Source organism: Chrysochloris asiatica, unplaced genomic scaffold (assembly GCF_000296735.1).
Source record: "Chrysochloris asiatica unplaced genomic scaffold, ChrAsi1.0 scaffold00146, whole genome shotgun sequence".
Lineage (NCBI taxonomy): Eukaryota > Metazoa > Chordata > Mammalia > Afrosoricida > Chrysochloridae > Chrysochloris > Chrysochloris asiatica.
The window spans coordinates 2808234-2815681 of record NW_006408664.1 but is presented as its reverse complement, the minus strand read 5'-3'; positions in this window follow the sequence as shown (position 1 = coordinate 2815681).

The window sequence follows — 7448 nt, the reverse complement described above, 5'->3', positions numbered from 1 at the left end:
GTACAAACCAAGTGTATGATGTATGCATGAGCTGTTAGGGTGGGGTCTAGGGATATATCTGCTGGTACAGTTAGTTTTCAAGATTAACTTTGGCCGGCCGCTCTCAAGGTTAGCCTTGGCCGCTGGCCACAGTATCCTGTGAGTCAGGTAGGCCCACTCAGATGTAAGGAATTTGCTTAAGCAGTGTTACAGAAGCCAAGTTTAGCCACAGTTAAGGGGGAAGGGGGCTTCTGAATCCAAGGGAGTTGTTTATGCTAAAAATTTCCTACTTCAGCCTGATCCTTTCTTAAAAATTAGTTACTATAGGGCAATTGGGCCTTACAATAACACAAGTGTTTTCCTTTAGACCACCATCATACTGTCATATGCTGCTGACATACTTTGTGTGTATAGCATTTCACTGCACAAAACGTAAGAAGATGTATATATCAAGCTCAATATTTAATAAACTAACAACACTGACATTGTGAAGTAAAACTAACAATCTTTTTAACAAGTGCATGGAGGTGAAGGACTCATGACAGCCAGTAAAGTTTGTAGACACCAGAAGTTTAATTCACATAAGTTTTAGACCATTATTGCAAAAGTCAATACCGATAAAAAGAAAATAAGAAGTACAATTAGAATGCTCCTTAGAAGAAAGCACAGGTAATTTTCCTGGACTTCATCTCTCATAGTTTAGACATATTATCAGGAGGGACCAGTCCTTGTATAAGGACATAATGACTGGCAAAGTAGAGGGTCGGTGAAAAAGATGGAGACCCCCAATTGTTAAAATGGTTTTGATCTCATTAATGTCCAGAAAAGTTCTTGCTGACCTCCTGGAATCCATAGCCACATTTTGGGGACTGCCTAGGTCAACCTCTAGTTTGCAAAATGATGGGAAAGAGGACGAGCTCTTATCTTTATTAAGTACATTGTAAAACATTGCTGTTAAGCATCATAAAAAACATTGAAGTACATATTGCCATTCTGATTTTACAGAGTAGGGAGTGGAAGCTCAGAGAGGATGGGTAATTTGCCCAAACTCAAGCAGCTAAGAGATGAAGGAGTCAAAATTCAAAGCCAGATGTGATGGCAAAGCCAATAGTCCCCGAGTCAGTATATGAACAAGCTGGTCTAGGAACCTGGATCCCTGTGCTTTGTTTATGACATCAGGTGGCTTTGTGAGGTCAGGATGTTATTTCATACTGATGGCCCTCCCTTAGTCTCCTAGTGCTGCTATAACAGAAATACCCCGAATAGATGGCTTTAAACAATAGAAATATGCTTTCTCACACTTCAGGAATCTAGCTGACAGAATTCATAGGGAAAGTTCATTCTCTGTTGGCTATGGGGGAGACTCTTCTGCAACCCCTTTCCTCAGTTCCTTGGTGATCTGTCTTGGCACATGGCATCTATCTTCCACATTTGGGCTTGCTTACTCCTGGTGTGGTGCTGTAGGATAAACGGTGGACTGCTAACTGCAAGGTCTGTGGTTGAAACCTACCAGTTGCTCCTTGGAAACTCTATTCAGGGTCACTACAAGTTGAAACCAACTTCACGGCCCGTAACAGGAGTCCTGGTGTGGCACTGTGAGAACTGGACTGAAAGGTCAGTTTCAACCACCGTGTTGGCAGTTCAAACCCGCCAACTGCTCCTAAGAAACCCTGTACAGGATTGCTATGAATCAGAATCGACCCTACAGCACTAAACAACGATAATCTTGGTCCCTATGCAGTTTATTATAACTTAGAAGTGACTAGTTTTAGAACAAGGGTTCTAGGTGCAAATGGCTAAGTTATTACTACTATCCAAGAGGTTGGCACCCAGAGTCACCTTGGAAGAGAAGCTTGGGGGTCTGTTTCGGAACGGTCAGACTTGAAACTACTCTGAAGCAGTCTGCTTTGCACATAAGGGGTTCTCATGAATCAGAATGAGTCAGAATCTACTGGATGTCAACTAACAACAAGGTTTAGGACATACCCTCTATGGATAATGACCTTGTTAAGATAACAAAGAAAACCCTATCCCCACATAGAATTACATAGGGGCTAAGATGCCAATGTATATTTTGGGGGGACACAAATCCATAACAAGCCCTAATAAGCAGGAGACCTAGACTGGAATAATTTATATCAATAATACAAAGTTCGATATTGCCCTAATTAATGATTTTGCAATTTCTGCCCCCTCTTAGCTATGGGCATTGCATGCTACTGACACCGAATTTTACAGCTAAGAACTGTAAAATTAATCATGCCTTACTTCCTCTAGTAAACATGTCTAGAAGAGCTAGTAGCAGCAACTCAAAGAATGAAAAATGAAATAACACCTCCTTTTTTGGAGTGGCACTGAAGGATAAGCACTGGATTACTAACCATAAGCTTGGTGGTTCAAACTCACAATCTGCTCCTTGGAAACCCTATCCAAGATCTCTATGAGTTGGAATTCTCTCGACGGCACTTAACAACAATAACAATCACTTTCAACCTATGACAGCTCGCTATCTGTTTTTGTAATGTGCTTTTGATTAGGAGTCTGAGGGGCACTAGTTCAGTAGCCTGTTGTCCAGAGAAAAATGACTTCGTCCTCCAGTTGGTGTCTCTGCTGACCACCCAGGAAGTGTGGCTGAAATTTCAGTATTAAATGGCTTTTAACATCTAGATTTTATCCTAAATCCATCTGAAATCCAGCAGTAATCAAGCAATTGCATATCCTGCCTTAATAAATCCAAATCCAAATAAAGCCAGAGCTCCTTTCCTCCTAGTGAATAGAAAGTGTACATCACAGTTTAGGGGGATGAGGAGTCTTTTGTGTAGTTGTTGTTGTTAAGTGCCGTCGAGTCGGTTCCGACCCATAGCGACCCTGTACAGGGTTTCCGAGGGTGTAAATCTTTGTGTAGTACCTCTTTCTAAAGGAGGGCTCAGAGCTTTCTGTGCACTGCCGCTTGCTATTTGCATTTGATTTTTTTTTTTTTTTAATTTAAATTGTAGTTTGGGTAAAAATTTACAAAGCAAATTAGTTTTCCATTCAACAATTTAATGCACATTTTGTTTCACAACTCGGGTTGCAATTCTCTCAGTTAAACAGCACTCTTCCCACTTCCTGTTTGGATTCCAATTGTTCTTTTCTATCCTTCCTGACTTCTCAAATGGTTGATTGTTTTGAGTAGTATGTTTCACAAATGTGTTGTTGTTTACTTTATAGGTCTGTCCATTGTTTGACTGAAAGGTTTGAAGGATGTCTAAAGGTCATAGATTTGGGAGTTCTACCAGTTTCCATCAGATCAGTAAATCTAGTATTTTCTACAATTTTGAATTTTATTCTACATTTTTCTTCCAATCTGTCCAGCACTTTCTATTGTGGTCTCCTTGAGAGCAGTCACGCAATAGTGGTACCATTTGAATTTTGATTGCTATGGATTTTAAGCTTTGTTGTTGAATTTCTAATACTACCTTTCAACGTTTCTACTTCAGGTGATATCTTATTTTTATGCACTTAGGAGTAATTCAACAACAGCTGGGGGGGAAAAAAAAAAAACATAGCTGTGAAGTACCTAGCATAGCATTAGACTTAATGCTTAGGGTCTTAGGACAAACAGAACATGGATATTTGCATCTAAGGATTTTTGTTGTGTTTTCCCAGCTCTTTGAATTCTGAATCCTGTTGCATTGCCTCATCAGTTCATTTCAGTTTATGTATAGTATTTATAAGTCTTAGATAAGATCTTATTTATTAATATATTGTTGTCCATTTCCTCAACCAGAATGAAACTCCGAGCAGGTGTGAATCTTGCTTTTTTTACTGTAGTCTCAGACCCAGATCAGTGTTTAGCACATTGTTGTTAAGTGCCATCGAGTGTGTTTCGACTAATAGCAACCTGGTACAGGGTTTCCGAGGAGTAGCTGGTGAGTTTGAACTGCTGACCTTGTTCATAGTTCATAGTTCAGTGCTGATCCTTGTATACCTCTATAAAAAATGAGTAATCCACAGTCAGTAAACATTAGCAGAATGTCCTGAATAGGTGTAAATGGTTTGAGAACATCATATCTTTTTCTTACCCTTTGGATACTCTCTTAATGACTGAGTTCAGAAGAAATGATGCTCATTTACCCTGCATACCAGGGGGCTTCAAAAAGTTTATGGACAAATGGAATGAAAAGATAATGAATTTTTTCCACAAACTTTTTGAAGCCCCTTCGTACTTTTTTTTTTTTAAAGAGATTTTAGGAAATCTGTTAAAGTCTCTCTGAAGATAAAATGTAATGACTGGAGGAGTGGTTCACAAATTCTCAATTGAGTTAAATGCTTTCCTAAGAATCCCTTTGTTCTATCCCACTGAGTTAAAATAGAAAACTTTTTCATGTTGGATAAGCCACACCAATGCTCTGTTACCCAGGGTTCAAAAATGTCTTCAGTGGCACTTTTACCTTGAATGACACAGACGAATTTAAACAACTTGTCAAACAATCTTGATAAAAGAGCCTTTGTGAAGAGTGTATCATTTTGAGATATTCTATCATCAGAATCTCTGCTCCCATAAAGATTTACAACCTCGGAAACCCTGTACAGAGTTGCTATGAGTCGTAATGACTCTACGGCACATAACAACAACAACAAAATAATCAGAATAGATGCCCATCTTGCGTTTGAATTCTGGGCCATAATTTTGTCTTCCAGGGCACCTTCTCTGTATCCTCTGAGGCACACACGTCTCCTCATGCTTTTGGCATTTGACTAAGATAAACATTTGGTGCGGAGCGATGTGATTATATACTCCTGGACCTTTATTTTATAATCTTAACTTTGTACATAGAATGTGCATGTGCACACAAATACATGTGTGTGTCTATATATGTGTGTGGCTTTAACCCATTGCAGAATGAGAACTTGTTGTTTTCTGCACTATATACTTCCTGTATTTGACCTGACCCAGTTAGTAAGTGGTATGCATCCATACCACCTTTGACTCATGAAAATAATGCAGTGAAGATTCACTATGTCCTTTTTGTGCTATTAATGCTTCAGATTTGGTGTAGTGAAGGGGCACTCTTAGAAAGCTTTTTGTTCTTTTTAAGATCTCTGCATATAAAATGCTTGCATAGCATGTCATATGAAAAATTTCTCAAGTTTCAGTGTTGACAGATGGTGCCACTCTGCTATATAAGCATCAATGTCCTCATAAGACTATTGATTTTGTTTGTGAAATATAAATCCCTAAACAGTGACTGATGGGCTGGCGAGAAATGCTTCTTCAATAATTCAATAATTTCATTAAACGATTTGATCCTAAGCGAAACAAGAGTGGCAAGAGACCTGACTTGGGCTGCATTTAAGCCTCCTATAAAAACAAGGCTATAGTCCATTATCATTCATGTTTCAAGAAATTGAACAAATGACATCAGATTCTTCAACGTGTTTCATAGCCACCATTTTCAGCGCAGTCTGCCCAAATTCAAGGCCATGGCTTGGTGCATTTGCTTACCAGGAATACTTGGGCATTGATTTATTTTGCCTCTGTGATTTAGCTTTCTTTTTCCTTCATAGGTTCTTAACAACATCAAGAGAAAATGGACCGTTTGTAGAGCATAGAAGTCAAGATGATTCCAACACAGAAATTCATTACAACAAAGAATGACATATTAATCAAAGCCTGCTTAATCTAATGTACTAGAAGCAACTACCGCCCAAACTCTAAGATACAATGAAATAAACTAAAATGACATCATAGAAACTCCTGGAATCACAACCAGCTTTAGCTAGGTGTGTCTTCACTCATTTGTGTGCTTATACAGACAAAAGTCCTATAGAATCGAGTTATTTATACCGTGATTATTTCAGGAAGATTTAAACCATTAGAAAATTCATAAATCACACTTACCTTTTCAAATGTATTAAAAGGTCAATGCTTTATATATTTAATTTGTTATGTTAATAAGAGTCCCTTAGACCATCAAATAGGGAGTCCTGCTGTGGCACTGATAAACACTAGACCATAATGTCAGTTTGAACAGCAAGGTCGGCAGGTCAAACACACCAGCCACTCCTTGGAAATCTTATATGGGGTTGCTGTGAGTGGGAACCAACTTGACAACAGCACTTAATAACAATGGAACCTAAGGGGAGCTTGGTGGCTCCCTAAGATAAGTCTGCCCACCTGCTGTTCTGCAGAAGAAAGATAAGGCTTTCTGTTCCCACAAAGATTTTAAGCCTCAGAAACTCTATATAAAGTCACTATTAGCCAGAAGTGACTCCATGGCACTTAACAACAACTATTGACTATGACTATGGTGGTGGCAGTGGTTGTGTACCATCAGTCAGTTCTGATGCTTACGGACACTTAACAGGGTTTCTGTATAAATCTTTACTGGAGCAGGAAGCCTCATCTTTCTCCTGAGGAATGACTGGTAGATTCGAGCTGCTGACCTTGAGGTTAGCAGCCCAGTTCATAACCCATTACACTACCAGGGCTCCTTAACAACAACATACCAAATTAATTAAAATAAAACCAGAAACTGTTTAGTAAATCTCCATAGTACTGTGTTAAGCATTTAGAATAAAGCAAAAAAGTAGAAGGCATGATTCCAATCCTCTGTGGAAAAAAAAAAAGAGTTGAGGTGGGTGAGACAAGGTATAAGTGAATTTAAAATAAAATGGTTGTTCATACCAATCTATTACTGAAAACCAAACCCACTGCTATCATGGGGGTTCCAATTCATAGTAATCCTGTTAGACAAGGTACAACTGCTCCACAGGTTTCCAAGGCTATATATAAAACTTCATGGGAGCAGTTTGCCTCACCTTTCTCTCATTGAGCAGCTGGTGGAGTCAAACCTTGGATATTTAGATTAGCTGCCCACTACTTAACCAATAGTACCACCAGGGCTCTCTATCAACATATTAAGAGAGCTTTAAGACATTGCATTATCAATTCTTTATCATTTTAATCATTGCTAATCATGACTTAGAGGCGCTCTGGTAGTGTAGTAGTTACAAATCGGGCTGCGAACAGCAAGGTCAGCAGTTCGAAACTACCAGCTGTTCTGTGGGAGAAAGATGAGGCTCCTGTAAAGGTTTACAGCGTCGGAAACCCTGCACAGGGTCGCTATGAGTGGGAACTGACTCCACAGCACATAACAACAACAACAACAATCATGGCGTACTGACATTTATTGAGTGTTACTAGATAGGGATTGTTAAGTGCCATCGAGTTGGCTCCGACCCATAGCAACCTTGTATAGGGTTTCCAAGGAGCAGCTGGAGAGCTTGAACCACTGACCTTGTTCAAAGCTACTTTGCAGCCCAGTGCATTAACCCACTTGAGCAGGACTGCAAGGCCTGTTTGGACCTCAAGGTCAGTGGTTCAAGCTCACCAGCTACTCCTTAGAATCCCTATACAGGATCGCTATGGGTTGGAACCAACTAGATGGCACTTCACAACAATAACAACAACAACAACAACAACA